This window comes from Ursus americanus, chromosome 2 (assembly GCF_024610735.1).
Source record: "Ursus americanus isolate L20-20 chromosome 2, mUrsAme1.1.p, whole genome shotgun sequence".
NCBI classification, from domain to species: domain Eukaryota; kingdom Metazoa; phylum Chordata; class Mammalia; order Carnivora; family Ursidae; genus Ursus; species Ursus americanus.
The window spans coordinates 91,896,302-91,914,812 of NC_142128.1; the positions used below are offsets into that span (position 1 = coordinate 91,896,302).

General features: G+C 38.3%; 1 protein-coding gene across 2 annotated transcripts in view; it reads right to left on the reverse strand.

Annotated features, from left to right (window-relative positions):
• Positions 1-18,511, reverse strand: part of RABGAP1L (RAB GTPase activating protein 1 like) — a 716,315-nt gene that overhangs the window by 524,053 nt on the left and 173,751 nt on the right. The gene's annotated exons all lie outside the window — the stretch shown is intronic.

Consider the following 18,511-nt stretch of genomic DNA (forward strand, 5'->3'; position numbering starts at 1 on the left):
CTAGTAAGAAGCTGCTATGGTCAAGGTCAAATAGGTTACTGCCTATTTTCTCCTCTAGGATTTTGATGGTTTCCAGTCTCACATGTAGTTCCTTCATCCATTTTGAATATATTTTGTGTATGGTTTAAGAAAGTGGTCCCGTTTCATTCTTGTGCATGTTGCTGTCCAGTTGTCCCTACACCATTTGTTGAAGAGACTTGTTCCCATTGGATGCTCTTTCCTGCTTTGTTGAAGATTAATTGACCATATAGTTGTGGGTCCAATTCTGGGTTCTCTATTCTATTCCATTGATCTATGTGTCTGTTTTTGTGCCAGTACCATACTGTACTGATGACTACAGCTTTATAATATAGCTTGAAATCTGGAATTGTGGTGCCTCCAGTTTTGTTTTTCTTTTTCAAGACTGCTTTGGCTATTGGGGGTCTTTCATGGTTCCATACAAATTTTAGATTGTTTGTTTTAGATCTGTGAAACATGCTGGTGTTATTTCATTAGGGATTGCATTAAATGTGTAGATTGCTTTGGGTAGTATAGACATTTTAACAATGTTTGTTCTTCCAATCCATAAGCATGGAATGCTTTTTCATTTCTTTGTGTCCTCTTCAATTACTTTCATAAGTGTTCTATAGTTTTCAGAGTACAGATCTTTTATCTCTTCAGTTAAGTTTATTCCTAGGTATCTTACTGTTTTGGTGCAATTGTAAATGGGATCAGTTCCTTGATTTCTTTTTCTGCTACTTCATTATTGGTCTATAGAACTGCAACAGAATTCTGTATGTTGGTTTTGTATCCTAGGACTTTACTGAATTCGTATATCAGTTCTAGCGATTTTTTGCTGGAGGCTTTTGGGTTTTCTACTTAAAGTATAATGTTATCCTCAAAAAGTGAAAGTTTGATTTCATCTTTGCCAATTTGGATGGCTTTTATTTCTTTTTGTTGTCTGATTGCTGAGGCTAGGACTTTCAGTACTACGTTTAACAATGGTGAGAGTATGGAAAGCTCTCGGTATTTCCCCATTTAGGATGATGTTAGCTGTGGGTCTTTAGGATATGGCCTTCATGATATTGAGGTATGTTCCCTCTATCCCTGCTTTGTTGAGGGTTTTTAATAAGAATGAATGCTGCATTTTGTCAAATGCTTTTTCTGCAACTATTGAGAGGATCACATGGTTCTTATCCTTCCTTTTATTAATGTGATATATCACACCAATTGATATGTGGATATTGAACATGCCTGTAGCCCAGGAATAAATCCAACTTGATCATGGTTTTAATGTATTGTTGAATTCGATTTGCTAGTATTTTAGTATTAAGAATTTTTGCATCCATGTTCATCAGGGATATTGGCCTTGTAATTCTCTTTTTTAGTAGGGTCTGTCTGGTTTGGGAATTAGGGTAATGCTAGTCTCGTAGGATGAGTTTGGAAGTTTTTCTTCCTTTACTATTCTTTTTTTTTTTTAAGATTTTATTTATTTGAGAGAGAGAGAGAGAGAGAGGATGAGCCTGAGAGGGGGTGGGGAGGCAGCAGAGGGAGAAGCAGACTCCCCCACTGAGCAGGGAGCCTGCTGTGGGGCTTGATCCCAGGACCCGGGCTCATGACCTGAGCCAAAGGCAGACAACCAACTGAGCCATGCAGGCAACCTTCCCTCTCTATTCTTTGGAACAGTTTGAGGAGAACAGGTATTAACTCTTCCTTAAATGTTTGCTAGAATTCCCCGGGGAAGCCATCTTGCCCTGGACTTTTGTTTGTTGGGAGATTTTTGATTACTGATTCAATTTCTTTGCTGGTTATCAGTCTGTTCAAATTTTCTTTTGGCCCCCTTTTCAGTTTTCGTAGTTTATATGTTTCTAGGAATTTATCCATTTCTTCCAGATTGCCCAATTTGTTGGCATATGATATTTCATAATATTCTAATTGATTGTATTTCTGTGGTGTTAGTTGTGATCTCTCTTCTTTCATTCATGATCTTATTTATTTGGGTCCTTTCTCTTTTCATCTTGATAAGTTTGGCTAGAGATTTATCAATTGCATTAATTCTTTCAAAGAACTAGCTCCTGGTTTTCATTGATCTGTTGTATTGGTTTTTTTAGCTTCTATATCATTTATTTCTACTCTAATCTTTTTTATTTCCTTCCTTCGGCTGCCTTTAGGCTTTGTTTATTGTTCTCTTTCTAGCTCTTTTAGGTGTAAGTCAGGTTGCATATTTGAGATTTTTCTTGCTTCTTGAAATAGCCCGGCCCTGTATTGCTATATACTTCCCTCTTATGACTGTTGCTGCATCCCAAAGGTTTTAGACCATCGTGTTTTCATTATCATTTGTTTCCATGTAATTTTTTTTTAATTTCTTCTTTCATTTCCCAGGTTGACCTATTCATTCTTTAGTAGGATGTTCTTTAATCTCCATGTATTCGTGGCCCAAATTTTTTCTTGTGGTTACTTCAAGTTTCATAGCATTGTGGTCAGAAAATATGCATGGTATGATCTTAATCTTTTTGTACTTGTTGAGGCCTGATTTGTGACCCAGTATGTGATCTATTCTGGAGAATGCCCATGTGCACCCAAAAAGAATGTGTATTCTGGTAGTATAGGATGAAATGTTCTGAAGACATCTGTTAGGTCCATCTGGTCCAGTGTGTCATTCAAAGCCATTGTTTCCTTGTTGATTTTCTGCCTGGATGATCTGTCCATTGATGTAAGTGGGGTGTTAAAGTCCCCTACTATTATTATATTATTATCAATGAGTTCCTTTATGTTTGTTATTGTTTTATATATTTGGGTGCTTCCAAATTAGGGGCATAAATATTTATAAATGTTAGATCTATTTATTGGATAGACCACTTTATTATGATATCGTACTCTTTATCTCATTACAGTCTTTGGTTTAAAATCTAGTCTGTCTGGTGTAAGTACTGCTACTCCAGCTTTCTTTCGACATCCATTAACATGATAAATGGTTCTCCATCCCCTCACTTTCAATCTGCAGGTGTCTTTAGGTCTAAAAAGAGTCTCTTTTAGGCAGCATATAGATGGGTCTTATTTCTTTTAACCATTCTAACACCCTATGTCTTTTGATTGGAGCATTTAGTCCACTTACATTCAGAGTAATTATTGATAGATATGAATTTAGTGCCATTTTATTCCTTGTTTTGTCATTGTTTCTGGGGATTTTCTTTCTAGTCTTTGTTGCTTTTCGTCTTTCTTTCCCCCTCAGAGTCCCCTTTAATGTTTCTTGCACAGCTGAATTAGTGGTCATGAACTCCTTTAGTTTTTGTCTGAGAAACTCCTTATCTCTCCGTCTATTCTGAATGACAGCTCTGCTGCATAGAGTATTCTTGGCTGCATATTCTTCCCATTTAGCACGTGAAATATATCATGCCACTCTCTTCTGGTCTGCCAAGTGTCTGTGGAAAGATCTGCTGATAACCTTATTTATCTTCCCTTGAAGTTAGGAACTTCTTTTGTCTTGCTGCTTTTAGGAATTTTTCTTTTTCTCTATATTTTGTTAATTTAACTACAATATATCTTGGTGTCAGCCTGCTTTTGTTGATTTTAATAGAAGTTCTCTGTGCCTCCTGGATTTGGATGTCTATTTCATTCCCCAGATTAGGGAAATTTTGAGCTATAATTTCCTCAAATAAGCCTGCCCCTTTACCCTCTCTTCTTCTTCTGAAACTATGATACAAATGTTATTATGCTTCATAGAGTTACTGAGTTCCCTAAGTCTATATTCATGATCCAATATTTCTCTTTCCCTTTTCAAGCTTCATTCTTTTCCATAATTTTATTTTCTATTTCACTTATTCATTCCTCTGCTTCTTCCATCCTTGTGGTCATTACATCCAATCAGTTTCAAATCTTAGTTATCACATTTCTCATTTTGGCCTGACTGGTTTTTAGGCCTTTTATCTCTGTGGTAAGGAACTCCCTGGTGTCTTCTATGCTCTTCTCAAGCCCAGCTAGTATCCTTATGATTATTGCTTTAAATTCTGGATCACGCATATAACTTCTATCAATTTGGATTAGATCCCTGGGCATAACCTTTTCTTGTTCTTTCTTTAGGGATGAATTCCTCCATCTTGGCATTTTGTTTAGAGCTCTGCCTTCTGCTGTGTGTTAGGAAAGCCAGTTATGTTTCCTGCTCCTGAGAGATGGCTTCATAAATAAGAGTGGAGTTCAGGGGCCTGATGCTTCAGGAAGTGTGTCTGGTGTATGCTATGTGCACTCTGCTGCTGTGTTTTGGCATCTCTTTCCCCCAGGTCAGTCCTCTGCAGTTTCTCCTTGCCTGAAGTGGGAAGTATTTGGACCTTGGTCAGAATGTGGCAAGTTTTAACTACCTGTGCTCTGGTCTGCTTGTTAAGAGAGACCCTATGCTATTTCCACTAGAACTAAAGCTTTGCAGAACTCTGTGGTCAGTAGATGTGGTGGGAGCAGGGGGTTTGTGCTGATCTTCTGGGGGAGGGGTCCACTGCCCTGCTTCTCAGGCACACTTGCCCAGGAAAAGCAGCACCTGTGGGGGGAGTGGAGGGCTTGGTGTAAGTGGTCAAGGCTGCCAGTGTTGACACTGTGCTGCTTACTGAAGTTATTTTATGCTGACAGGCGGGGGAGAGAAATGGCGCCAGCCCCCTCCCTCATCTCCAGAGAGGGGAGTTCGTACCCACCGCTGTCCAGGAAGCCTTCCCAGAAGAGTGAACAATCTCCACTTGTGTGTCCCAGGTATCCCTCAGATCCCTGCCTTCACCTTGTGTCTGGGGCCATGTGCCCCGCCACCCCCCACCCGCCATCAGCAATGCAATACACCTGTGTTCTATCCCAGGGAAACTCCAAGCTTTAGGAACCCAGCATGAGGCAGACCCATCCTGGTCCTCTGGGGGAGGGTCTTGCCATGCTGGGACTAATGCAGTTTGTCCCAGAAGGGCGGTTGCACCAAAGCATGGGTTGTGGAGTTTGGAGTAAAGTGCAGCCAAGAGATGGTGTCCAGGTTAGCTGCCCTCAGCAGCTGTCTCTGTAACTATGCTGAGGGACAGGGAAGGTAATGGCACCCACCCTCTCTTTTGTGTCTGGACAAGCAATGCCACCTCTCCCAGATGCACTCCAAGGAGGAATCATCCCTCCCACTGAGTCCCAGGATCGCACAGTCTGCTCCCGGGCTCTCTGCCTTCTCCAAAGGAGCATTTCAGCTCCCTGAGGGCTCCATACCAGCCATGCCACGGATTTCTAAAACTCCAGTCTTTGAGCCCCACTGGTTGTAAAAACTCAGAAAAATCAGCCCCTCTCATTTTCCCAATCAATGGCTTTGGGGAAGTGTTTTCCTTGTGGGATCCCCTGTGTGCTCCTCTCTCTCTCTCTCTCTCTCTCTCGCCTCTCTCCACGACCAGGGCTCCCTCTTCTCCACAGCACCCATAATCCGTTTCTCCCCCAAATCTCATTTCCACACCTCCTACCTTCCACCACGTGGCCTCTTCTCTCCCTCTACTTGTGCACTTCTTTCAGTTCTCAGATCAATTTCTTGGGTGTTCAGAATGATGTGATATTTATCTAGCTGTGTACAACGGACAAGGCAAGCCTAGGTTCCTCCTACTACGCCACATCTTAGCTCCTCTATCTCGCATTTATTATATACATACCTCTTTCTACCTCTAGGCTGCAAACTCCTTGAAGATAGGTACTGGTCCTAAGCATTTAGTACAGTGCCTTGTACATAACAGGCTTTAAGGATAACTGAATGTAGGACAGATAGAAGAAAGGAATCTGGAAAGGGAGGGTAAGTGGGGCAAGCAAAGCTGGGGAATGGTAGAGGCAAGTAAGAGAAAATCAGCACTAGAGAGTCATAAAGGTTATGGGGAGAGAGGTGATTGAAAAAGCCAGGTAATTCTGAAGAGACTGGTAAAATCTAAAACTTTATTTCTCTGATGTAATATTTATTTGTGGTTTTGGTACAAAGAGAAAGGACAAATTAAAGCTCTAATTATCTAAAGCCAAATTTCCGGGTTTTTTAAAACAAACTTTCTATGTTTTTTAAATACCCCTCAAGGGGCAGCTGGGTGGCTTAGTCGGTTAAGCATCCAACTCGATTTTGGCTCAGGTCATGATCTCAGGGTTGTGAGACCGAGCCCCGAGCTGGGCTCCCTGCTGGGCCTGGAACCTGCTTAAGATTCTCTCTCTCACCCTCTCTCCTTTTGCCCCTACTCCCACATGTGCTCTTTCAAAAAATAAAAAAATAAAAATAAAATACCCCTCAAAATATTTTAATATGTTCAAATGTGTACCATTTAGAATTTTTACAAATTTGCCTGTCTCTATAGTATCATGAAAATAGTAACAGTACAATATTGTGTAGCCTTTCTGCTGACATACATTTTACAAATATTTACTCTAGCCCCAAAATTAAAGCCAGTGTGATATTTTCAGCACTAACTTTTCAGAAAGCTCAGCCTTTTTCCTGTAGTTATAAGAGATCTGAGTCATTCAGCTCCCAATGCCATATTCAAATCATTAGAACACCACATCCCCCTGGTGTGACAAGAGCCATAATTTCTCCAACTGAAAAATTAAGCCCTCTCCTTACTGATACTAACTGCTGCTACAGTAATGGCATATGAATTATTTCCATAATCTTTCTGCAAATAGTTAATAAGCTCTCAGTCTTGCTTCAGCTAAAGGAGTTAGTTGTTGACACAACGCAATTATAAAGTAATAAGGACCCTAGATTCTGGTCTTGACACTGTCAGTTTGTCTCAGGGTCTCAGTTTCCAGAACTATAAACGAGATAATTCAGTATAATTAAATTCAAATAACATTTACTGAGTACATTCTCTGAGCAAATATATAATACCTAACTTGTTGCCAGTCTCCCAAATTTAAATATTTTAATGATTTGAGGTTATTAAAATTTTCCTGATTATAACAGATTGAATAAAGAGAACCCAATAGTTAGCACCTTTCTCCTCAGGTTTTTTCCTCAGACACCTACCTCTCCAAGCCCTGCCCACAAACATGCACTGGGGGTCATAATTGCTATCAGCTCTCTGGCTTCAACCCAAACCCCAGCACAAGACTGATAAACAACAGGAGTCTGTCAAACTCAGCCCCCACCTGTAATGGGGGCAGTACCGGGGAAGGAAAAGGGAGATTCAAGCAAGGCCTTAGCCTGAAAAAGGAAGAAAAGATTTTACCAAGAAAAACATTCACAAACTGTGTGACCTTGGGCAAAGTGCTTAATCTCTCTACCTTCAACTTCTCTATACTAAAAAATGGATAAAATACTACCTTATAGGGCTGGTGTGAGAATTAAATGTATAATTCACTTAGTTTTTCATTAGAAAGTGGAATTTAACTGCCTTGTGCATCAGTGACTCAATCTGTTTCCACAAAAACCAGTTTATTTGCCAAGCATTAAGGGAATTCTACCTCAGGAGAGGGCAGGAAGCAGATGACCCCAGGATCTCCTCTACATCAAAGATTCACTGAAATCATGCCGCTGTATCAGCATCACCAGGGTGTGTGAATGATCAGACCCAGGTGGTCACTACAGCATTTTAGTCTGAATCTTCATCATTAAATTGGCAGGAAAAGCAGATTCAGTGGCCACACAGGCCATGCAAACCCTCCTAGACACAAGGACTCTGATGTAGGTTTTGCACAACTACAGACCATCTACTACTTACTTATGGGAATAAAAGTCCCGAGACTACAGAGGGCTCACTTCACAACATGGAGAACATCTAAAGAATGCTGATAATAGTCTCAGGTATGTATAAATGTTCAATAAAAGTTAACTCCTATTAATCCTATTACCACGTCATGGAAGCAATAAACATTAAGACTGATAATATCTCTTTTGGGTGAGGTATGAAGGAAAGGGTGCTCAGATACACTACTGTAAGGAATATAAAGCTTCAGTCTTTCTAGAGAGTAATTTAGTACTATCTATCAAAAACCAGATTGTGACCACCACAGTAATATCTAGAAATCTGCATTTGTGCTTCAGAATAGATAGATCCATATATATGACTATTCTTTACAAAATCCATAATAGCAAAAAAAAAAAAAAAAAGAAAAGAAAAGAAAAACAGGTATTACTTTTAAAACCTTCAAAAGAGAACTGGAGGGGCACCTGGGTGGCTCAGCCATTAAGTGTCTGCCTTCAGCTCAGGTCATGATCCCAGGGTCCTGGGATCAAGCCCCACATTGGGCTCCCTGCTCAACGGGAAGCCTGCCTCTCCCTCTCCCACTCCCCCTGCTTGTGTTCTCTCTCTCGTTGCCCCCTCTCTGTTAAATAAATAAATAAAATCTTAAAAGAGAGAGAGAGAGAACTGGAAAAGCAAATTATGGTATATCCTTGCCACAGAATACTATGCAATTAAAAAGAGCGAGTTTAACGTAGTGTTCATAATAGATTGTTTAATGAGGAAAGTTGCCCAACAGGATATACAAAATATTCCTTTTGGAAAAAATACCTAAACCATTAAATGATTTCTCCTGGAGAATCAATCAGATGGTGGGCAGTCAGGGTCCATTTTATATTTATTTAAATTTTTTAACAATAAAAAAGAACAGAAATTCCATGTATTTTTGTGTTTGTTTTCTAAATGCTTTTTTTTTTTAAATTGTATTTATTCGACAGAGATAGAAACAGCCAGCGAGAGAGGGAACACAAGCAGGGGGAGTGGGAGAGGAAGCAGCAGGCTCATAGCGGAAGAGCCTGATGTGGGGCTCGATCCCATAACGCCGGGATCACGCCCTGAGCCGAAGGCAGACGCTTAACCGCTGTGCCACCCAGGCGCCCCTATGTTTGTTTTCTAATACAAAGTTGCTTATCTTCCCAAATCATAAATTGGTGCCTGGCTTTACACAGACAATTTTTCAGTAGTTTTGTTAATTTATTTAAATGTCTTAAAAATTTGATTAAGTAAATGATTTTTAAAAACCAGTCAAAAACCACTCATTCATGGAGGCAGTAAAATTAAAATGACAAACAACATTTGCTAAAAAGAAGTTTATCTCAGAGAAATTCCACTTGGGTTTTTTTTTTTTTTACATTAAATCATCATTTGTCAATAAATTATTTTTAAGAACTCCAGACTGTTTGTAACCACTCCCCTCCCTTTATTCAGCTGCCATTTAAAATGTTATTATTATCATATTAAGCTGCAGACATTGTGAATAAATATTCTTATCTTCCCCTCAGCATACTGGATTTAGACAAACTTTTCAAACACAGGCTTTACTGAGCCACTTAGAAAATATAATTACACATAAAAATGTTGTAGAAAGATAAATAAAGTCAAGTTAAATTTCTATAAAAACTGTGTGGCATTTAGCTAGCTGCAGTGACCCTTCAAGTACAAAGTTCACTTATCTATCATTTAAAGGTCAGCCCTACTATCAAAAAAGACATTTATAGGACTAAATTAAGCCTTCCAATCTCCAGAAAAGTACCAGTGTATAACTTTATTTAGAATATAATTGCTTTGCACGTAAATATGTGAAATCCTTGGACATTTGAAACATATTTCATTAAAACAAAAAAAAAACCCTAAAATCCTCAGGTCATGAGGTAATTACTTTGCTTAAAAAAGATATATCAAGAATGAAATACTGTATTAACTTAAAACTTTAGATACCAAAGATTTTCCCTGAATTCCCAATTAGTCTATGAATTACACTAAGTATGAGAAAGGGTTTCAAGGGCAAAGGGCGAAATCCCTTCTCAGTTAAACTTTAGGGATTTCAAATGAAAACATCTTTGTATGTAATAGGAACTCGGAGTAATAAGAAAGGTAAGAGCTCAAGTTGTCATGCAACGTTGGCGTAGCACTAGCCTTGGTGCCACATCCATCAATCACGCACAACCAAGTTTTCTTGAATTCAACTTCCCTCTTATCTTCTAATATTCCTTCCCATCCAATCTTCATCCTAGTCTATAATATCTACAGAAAGTGTTCATAGGAAAATTACAAAGGCAGCCTTTTGACAATGTCCCTAAGATATCTTAATCTTCATCATTCAAGAAGACTGAGACATGAAGTGAGGCAAAGAAGCATCACATTAACTGGCATTCAGGAGCATCTGGGGGTTGGGAAATGTGAAGCTTTTATCACACCAAAGTTAGAAAAATGATAAAAGACAGCCGCATGCATTTTGGAATAACATGAAAATAGCACTAAATTAAGGAAGAACTACGATAACTTTCTACAGGGGTGCTCGTTAGTTCAAACTATTTTCTACCTTCTGAAAGGACTGTTTTTTAAAAATTAGAAAAAATACAGAAAGGGAGACATGACCACTTAATTCTTGATACCATTTCATTATATTAATGTTTCAGTTAAGGTAACTGGTATACCTACAAAGTACTAAATGAACCAAAATTGACCCCAGCATGAAAACAAAACAAAACAAAACCCTCCAAATAAAACCCCAAGAAAAACCAAACCTATAAAAGTTTAATAACCAAATAGGAGCATTTAAAAATACATACTTAGACTCTTTTCTAAAAGCATGCAATACAGAAATTCACAACTCACATTTACTATATTCACAATCTTATCCTTAATATAAAGTTAAAACTTTAAGTTCATGTAATAAATTTACATTAAAAAACTCTTTTGAGTAAAATTGTCTTTAAGACTGATTTTCTAACCAAAGATGCTGTACTATATTAATATCAAATATCAATCTTCCCTGAAAAGAGCTTACATAATACAGAAAATATTTTTATGATATTAAGATGCACTTTTTCTATTAGATTATCCATTTATGATAGTCGAAGTAAATACACACTTGGGACTTGCCAAAACAAGCAAGAGTTGTATTAAGCTCTACCTTAAATACTAACACATTGTTTATTTTATTTTTTTTAAAGATTTTATTTATTTATTTGACACAGACAGCCAGCGAGAGAGGGAACACAGCAGGGGGAGTGGGAGAGGAAGAAGCAGGCTCCCAGCAGAGGAGCCTGATGGGGGGCTCGATCCCGGAACGCCGGGATCACGCCCTGAGCTGAAGGCAGACGCTTAAGGACTGCGCCACCCAGGCGCCCCCTAACACATTGTTTAGGCACACTTAAATAACCAAATGAGAAAGATGGGTATTTTCCATTACACCTATATGATGAAACAGTAATTCTCCAAGTGTTTTTTTTCTTGCTACTTCTCATATTTCCTTTCAAGTATATTTTCTATTAATAACAAACTCAATTCATGAATTTTGAGTTGTTCCACTTAAGGTCATTTCAAAATGCAAAAAAAAAATCTTTAATTTAATTTTACATACTTCTCATTAGAAATACACTAAAACTTTATTATAACATGCAACTCATGGGAAAAATTTTATAAGAACAGTTTACTTTGGAGCACTAATAGGAAGGGCATTTATTATGTAACAAATGCAACTAACAAAACACTTTAACTAAAATGTAGCCCCAGTTATGTATACAAAAGAAAGCATAGTAATAACAGTATATTTTACAGAATCTTAGGAATTACATAAAACATACATATTCACAAATATGCTGTGACTCTCACAGTTGGCCAACTTTTTTCTAAGGTCCAAACAGTAAGTATTTTCAGCTCTATCACATGTTCTTCTCTTTCCTCTTCTTTCTTTATTTGGGGGGGTGGTGGTTTGGGGAGAGGTGTTGTTATTACAACACTTTAAAAATATAAAAACCGATCTTAGCTCAGAAGCCATTACAACAAAACCAGACTGTGGGTAGTTTGGCCACAGTATGCCAAGCCCAGGACCCTTGCAGAGCAACCATTCATTTCTATTTGCTTCAAAACACTAAGATGATTTTTTTTTTCAAATGCCCAGAACATTTTTCAAAAAAACAATCAATTTTATGAAAAGTGAGGATATACTTACTATAAATATAAAAGACTAGACTATATATTGTACAATTTAAATATAATAGAAATCAGTTCCATACCCATTAAGTATGTTAGAATCAGATTTCAATCTGCCAAATTCAAGAATCTTGTCACTTAAAAAAAATACTAGATTCCAGTTAAGGACAAGACAATAAACTTTCCAGACACAAAAAACACTGCTGCGGGAAATGATTACGATGTATTGTCTTTTTTTTTTTTTTTTTTTTTTTCTGGTAGAAGACATGCAACCTAGAAATGTGAGAATGTAGTTTACTTTCTGTTGAATGCTAGATTTTCATTCTTTAGAGGCACTGTATCTTAAAACATAAAAATTACTGTATGATTGGGGTGGAATAAGATTAGACTCAAGATTAAGATTAGACTGTAATCATGAATTACACCACAATTTTATATTTTAGGTTTTTAAATGAAATACAAATCACAGGGGAGAAAATCAATACTACATGCTTAAGTTCAGTTGATATGGGACCAAATCATACTCAAGCATCCAATGGTTAGATTGCAGTTGTTTTTTTGAAACACCACTGGTTATCTGTAGGGGAAAACATCAAGAGCCCAAATGACAATCTTAATTAATCTCACAACACTTAGAATCTAAACCATACATTTGGCACTTGATTACATTTGGGCCAAATGCAATACACACTGTGATGTTTCATAGTATTACTTAATTCCTGCAATGATTTAAAATGCTTATTCCCACATTAAACATAAAGTTTAGCCTTAAAGGAAGTCCTTCCAAGGAACCACAGGGCTAAAAATATGTATGTACACAAATACTTCTGAAATGAATGAAATTAATATATAAATATGCTTTCTTCCAGGGCAAGCTAACCCAGCACTAAGCCTCTGAATATGGCAATTAAAAACAGGTATGACTCATCACCTTTTCCTGTCAATTATTTCCCTGAAATCAGTCATTTTCTATTTCCAGGATCGGCACCCTTGTTCAGGCTTTATCTCCTCAAATTAGAGATTTAATCACAGGTTCTTCACTGTTCCTAACTGCATTCTACATAGCTTACTGCCCACTTAATCTTTCTAACTCAAATCTTTGCTCGTGCCACGCCCAGCTCAAAACCCCTCAATGACTCTCCACAACTTTATACAGTTAAAGTCCACACTGTTCAGTGTTTTCAATGAGGCCCCCCAAGGCCTGTTCCCCACCTGTCTCTCCAACCTCACACTCACTGTCTCATAGGCACACTGCAGATTCTGCGTGCATCTATACTTCCTGTTTTCACAGATGTCAAAATGCTATGCTTCCTACTTTCTACTCTTCCAAATCCCACTAACTCACTCAAATTTTCCCTGACTTAATCACTTGAAAGTGAAGTAAAGCTACCATTTACTGGTGACCCACTATGTTGAAATCTCTGATAGGCCCAGCAGAAGACAGATATAAGTATGAATAAAGACCTGAGCTTGTCAGAAGGAATTTATAGTCAAGTAAGGAAGAGAAGACACATGTAACTGTAATTTAACACAGAATATCATAAATGTTATTAAAGATAAGCAAAATCATAGTGGACTTCTATATTCAAGGAATAACAGATCACTTCTGACTGGGGATAAGTGACAAAGAGAATGGCATTTAAACTGATAGATGAACCCTGGCTTCAACAGGCAGAGATGATAAGGGTTTCACAAGTAATGAAAATGGCTTGAGAAAAAAACACTGGAAACCTATACCAATCAATGCTCTTATTACTCATTTGGCAATTCATCATGTACTCTTTTTGTTGAGATCATTTTTTTGTTTAGCTATCCTGCATATATTTATATCCTAGGGCCTAGTCCAATTGGACAAATGAGATATAAACTTACAAAATTACGGAAGCAATAGTACCTCTCTTGCATCGTCACAGTGACAAGTGAGATAGCATGTATGCAAAAGTGGCTATTACTTAACAGACGCTTAAAAAATGACAGGTTTGCTTTATTTTTGGTACATAGCTCTCTGTGATAGGCAGTTTGAAGACACCCCCAAGATTCCTGCCTCCTGGGTACACACCCTGCAAAATCCCTACCCTTGAGTGTAGGCAGAATGTATAAATGTGACAGCTGTGACTAGGTTGTGTCATAAGGCAAAGGGGAAGGGAATCTGCAGATATAAGGTTCCCAACCAGTTTGACTTTAAATTAATCAAAGTGAGACTATCAAGGTGGGCCTAACCTAATCAGGTAAATGCTGAAAAGAGGGCCTCGGCCTTCCCTTAGAGTAGATGCTCCTGTCAGCCTTGAAGAAGCAAGCCACCAGGAGTTCTACAGCTGCAAGAAAATTAATTCAGTCAACAATCACTTGAGCTTTGAAGAGAATCCCAAGCCTCAGATGAGACTTAAGTTCTAAGTGAAACTCTGGACTGCAGCCTTAGGAGGCCCTGAGCAGAGAACGCAGCTAAGCCATGCCCAGACTCTTGATCCATGGAAAATGTGAGATAATAAACTTGTGTTCTTTTAAGATGTTAAATGTTTTGGTAACTTGTTATGGAGCAACAGAAAACTAATACACTCTTTCCCTCCACTTTCTCTTAAATACCTTCCCTTATCAAATATATTTTTAATCATTTTGTTGAAACAGATCATTTAAAACGCAAGAATAAAACAGTATTATAAAGTCCTTTTCTCCCTCCCTTCCTCCTTTCCTCTCCCCTCCCCACACACACGTGCACACACAAATTTTACAAATAAAGTATCTGACTGCTAAAGAAACAGTATCTAATGTGCCAAGTCTGTTTGAGTGGAACATATTTTGCTCATCTACAAGATGGATACAGTAATAGTGTGAACCTTTTAAGGATGATATGAGGATTAAATGAATTAATATAAGCAGGCAATTTAAATCCTTGCTACTGAAAGTGTGCTGTGGTATCCAGTAGGAGATTTAAGAAATGCAGATCAGGCCCCATTCCAGACCTAAGAAACAAGACCTTACTTTAACAAAATTTCCAGGCAATGTTTGTACACATAACGTTTGAGTAGCACTTCTTTAGCTCGTGCTTGCCACACGTAAGTGCTGTATGATCATCACGTTTTCTGAAAAAACTAATTTCTTTTCTATATCCCCTATCTTCTTTTCATTTGAATATAAAAAACGTTCATCTGCAAACTGGTTTCTATAGTAAAATTTCTTTGTGACTGCCTTTTCTCTAATCAGACTATGAATTAAGAAATTAGGAGATAATAAGCCTCTGATTTTGAGACTATTTTGCTCTTTAGTTATAATGAGCTAGGAGTAGTGATAGACAGCTAACAGTCCCTTAAATCATGGGGAAATTTTTTTTTTTTTTTAGATAGCATTTTAACCAATCCCAATACAAAAACTGCAGATTATACTGAACATAAAAAGTACGACCAGGAGTGAAGCTTACCTAATATGACTGTGACTCTGGCCTTCTACAATTACTTGGTCATGTGTCGTAAGGAAATCGTATTGTAACTGCCATCTTTTGCCTTCATGTAACTTACTATCCATGTTACAACTAAGTAAATATAAGTATCAGGTCAACAAACAGAAAGCCAGTTTGAAATACAGATGAAGCAAAACAACGGCACCTCAAGTTTCAAAGGCAGGAGCAATTCAGAATATGTAGGAGCGTCTAAAGGTGATAAGGTAATTTTCAAATAATCCCTATACTGTCTCACTGATGGACTTAACTTTCTGCTAAGATGCTTTTGCATCCAAATTAATACCCTTTAACACATTTCATTTTTTGAACAGCATTTGAAAAATATGCAAAGATATCTTAATTCATTTTACTTAGATCTTCCGCGGGAAATTAAGAGCAATTTTAGTCCTTTTATATCTGTATCCCTTTTTAGTTAAATTACAGGTTAAGGTAAGACAATTTAGAGTGACTTGAACTTCCACTTTTGCTTTGACAGGCAAATTGTTGAAAATAATTAAATAAAAGAATTCTCCAATTGCCCCCAGCAGGAAAACATTTCGATGCCACCCCCAGCTCTAACTTTTGATGTTTGCGTTGACAGAAATGTCAATTACGGAACTAATAATAAAGTATATTGAAAATGTATGAAATGCCTGATCTATTAAAAAAAAGTATTACTTCCTACTCTGTGATTTTTGTAGCTTTTTAAATAAAGGTGATGGCTAATAGAATTTCAAAAGACGAGGTGACATCTCAGTGAAAAATGAAGAACAGAAGTGAAAAAAATTTTTAGAAAAACAGAAATCTGATGACTTGTTCTTCTTCAGACCATACACATAAGGATGAGAAACTGAAAACTTTATGTATGTTTTTCATATTTTCAAATACAATCCCAAAATGTTGCATCTGTTTTTCTAATCTTTCTCAGTATTAAATCATTTTGAGGCATCATAAAAGGAGAAACATTCATTTAGTATATCTATTATAACAAATATATTCACTTTTTAAATTATTTGTTCATTCATTTACTATTATCCTTCTACTTACTGAGCAGGCAAGATCTCAATGAGATGGTGGCAGCTCAAGAAAAATTAGAATGAGAGGAGGGAGGGACCCTGCGGCAGCCTAAGAACTAGGGTCCCAGCCAGAGGCCACAGCGAGCACTCCAGCCCAAGGCAAGCATACGCCTGTGCGTCTGAAGAACAGCAAAAGGACAAGTGCGGCATTTGTGAGGGAGGGAGTGGCAGGGAATGAGGTCAGAAAGGTAAAAATCGGAGAGCAAGATTACATTCAGGCTTGTAAACCTTAGTAAAAAGAATGTTTGGCTGAGTGAAATGAGAAGCCAATAGAGGATTTTAAGGGGAGAAGTAAAGTAATCTGACAAATTTCAAAAGGATGTGTATGGCCAGTGTGTGGAACACGGACTAGGGTGGTAGGGCCGAGGGTGGAAGGCAGGAAACCAGTCAGGAGCGGTGGCAATAATCCGGTACAAGAAATGATCAAGTCAGAGAGAGGACAGATTCTAGATTCTGAGATTTGGAGCCTGGAGTTGCCACTTGCTGACAGAAGACAAAAGGCTTGATCCTGCGAGAACCAGTCTTCAGCTGTTTACTCCACTTGGAGCACAGCTGCTCTCCATTAAATAGAAAAGAAAAGCAAAATCATTTCAGAGACAGAACTCTGGAAACACGGGGCGCCTGGGTGGCTCGGTCGTTAAGCGTCTGCCTTCCGCTCAGGGCGTGACCCCAGGGTCCTGGGATCGAGCCCCGCTTTGGGCTGGCTCCCTGCTCCTCTGGGAGCCTGCTTCTCCCTCTCCCACTCCCCCTGCTTGTGTTCCCTCTCTCGCTGGCTGTCTCTCTGTCGAATCAATAAATAAAATCTTTAAAAAACAAAAAAAAAAGAACTCTGGAAACACGACTCAGTCATACAAATGCAAGGCCTCAGGTCCAGCATGGATATGTGACTAGTTAGGGCTCTCTCTGGTCTCTCGTGTGTACACAGCCTTGCACACATGCACAGTCTTCACACTACCAGTGGTATGTATAATCTTATGAAGGCCCACCTATTCCTTAAATCTTGTTCAAATTCTGGCCAGTCTGTGGCTTTGCCCAACCAAAATTATGACCTCACGCTATTTACAACATTGGCCTTCCCATCTTTTTGCCACAAAAAAAAACCACTACTGTTCTAGCAGCATTCCAGAAATACGGGGTTTCTATGTTTGCTCCAAATCAAATAAACCCCTTCCAGCAGCTAAAGCAAAGCTACTGGTTTTCTTTTTTTCTTTTATTGAACTACAGTTGACACACAATATGACATTAGTTTCAGGTGTACAAGACAGTGATTTAACAACTTTATATGCTATGCAGAGCTAACCCCAAGTGCGGCTATTGTCCGTCACCATACAAGGCTGTTTCTATACCACCGAATAAATTCCCTATGCTGTAACTTTCATCCCCGTGACTTATTTATTCCACAACTAGAAGCCTGTATCTCCCACCTTCTTTCACCCATTCTGCCCATCTCCCCCACTACCTCCCCTCTGGCAACCACCAATCCGTTCACTGTATTTATGGATCTGTTTTTGCAAAGCTCCTAGTTTTCACAGCTTGCCCCACCCTTGGAAAACTACCAAGTCAAAAGGCCAGTGGTAGGAATGAGCAGAATGGAAGCAGCCTCAGGGACTAAAATATAGACTGTTCTTATCTGAGTTCAGTAGTTTTTCTTGAATAGACGCTTCTCAATTTTTTGTATAATTTATCACTTTCCCAAGTCCTGAGCTGGCTGGTTTTTGACAATTTTATCCAGTTTTATCATCACTTTTTGATAAGTGGATTCGCCAAGCTCATCACTCAGCCATTCTGCATTGAATACTTTTTAAATGTAATTTGCCTAAGCAACCTACTAAAAAAATGTCATAGAAAATATTTTGAAACATCTCTAAGTATAGAAACTGCCAGTACGCTAAAATTACTATTTTCTTTTGACTGTGAACATGTCTTTGTTGAAGAGCTTACTCAGGTGGACTTAAATGGAAAAAGCCTCTAAGCAGAGTAAACAGCATTTGCAAGGACACAGAAGCACGTCAGGAAAATGTACTGTTACATATTCAGTGGCTAACTCCTCTCTATTTTAGCTCTCCCTTTCCAACTACAGATGAGCTCAAATTTCTTACCCCTTTCTTGGCCTAATATAACCCAATGTTTTTAATCCAATCTCTTTCCTCTTCTCATCG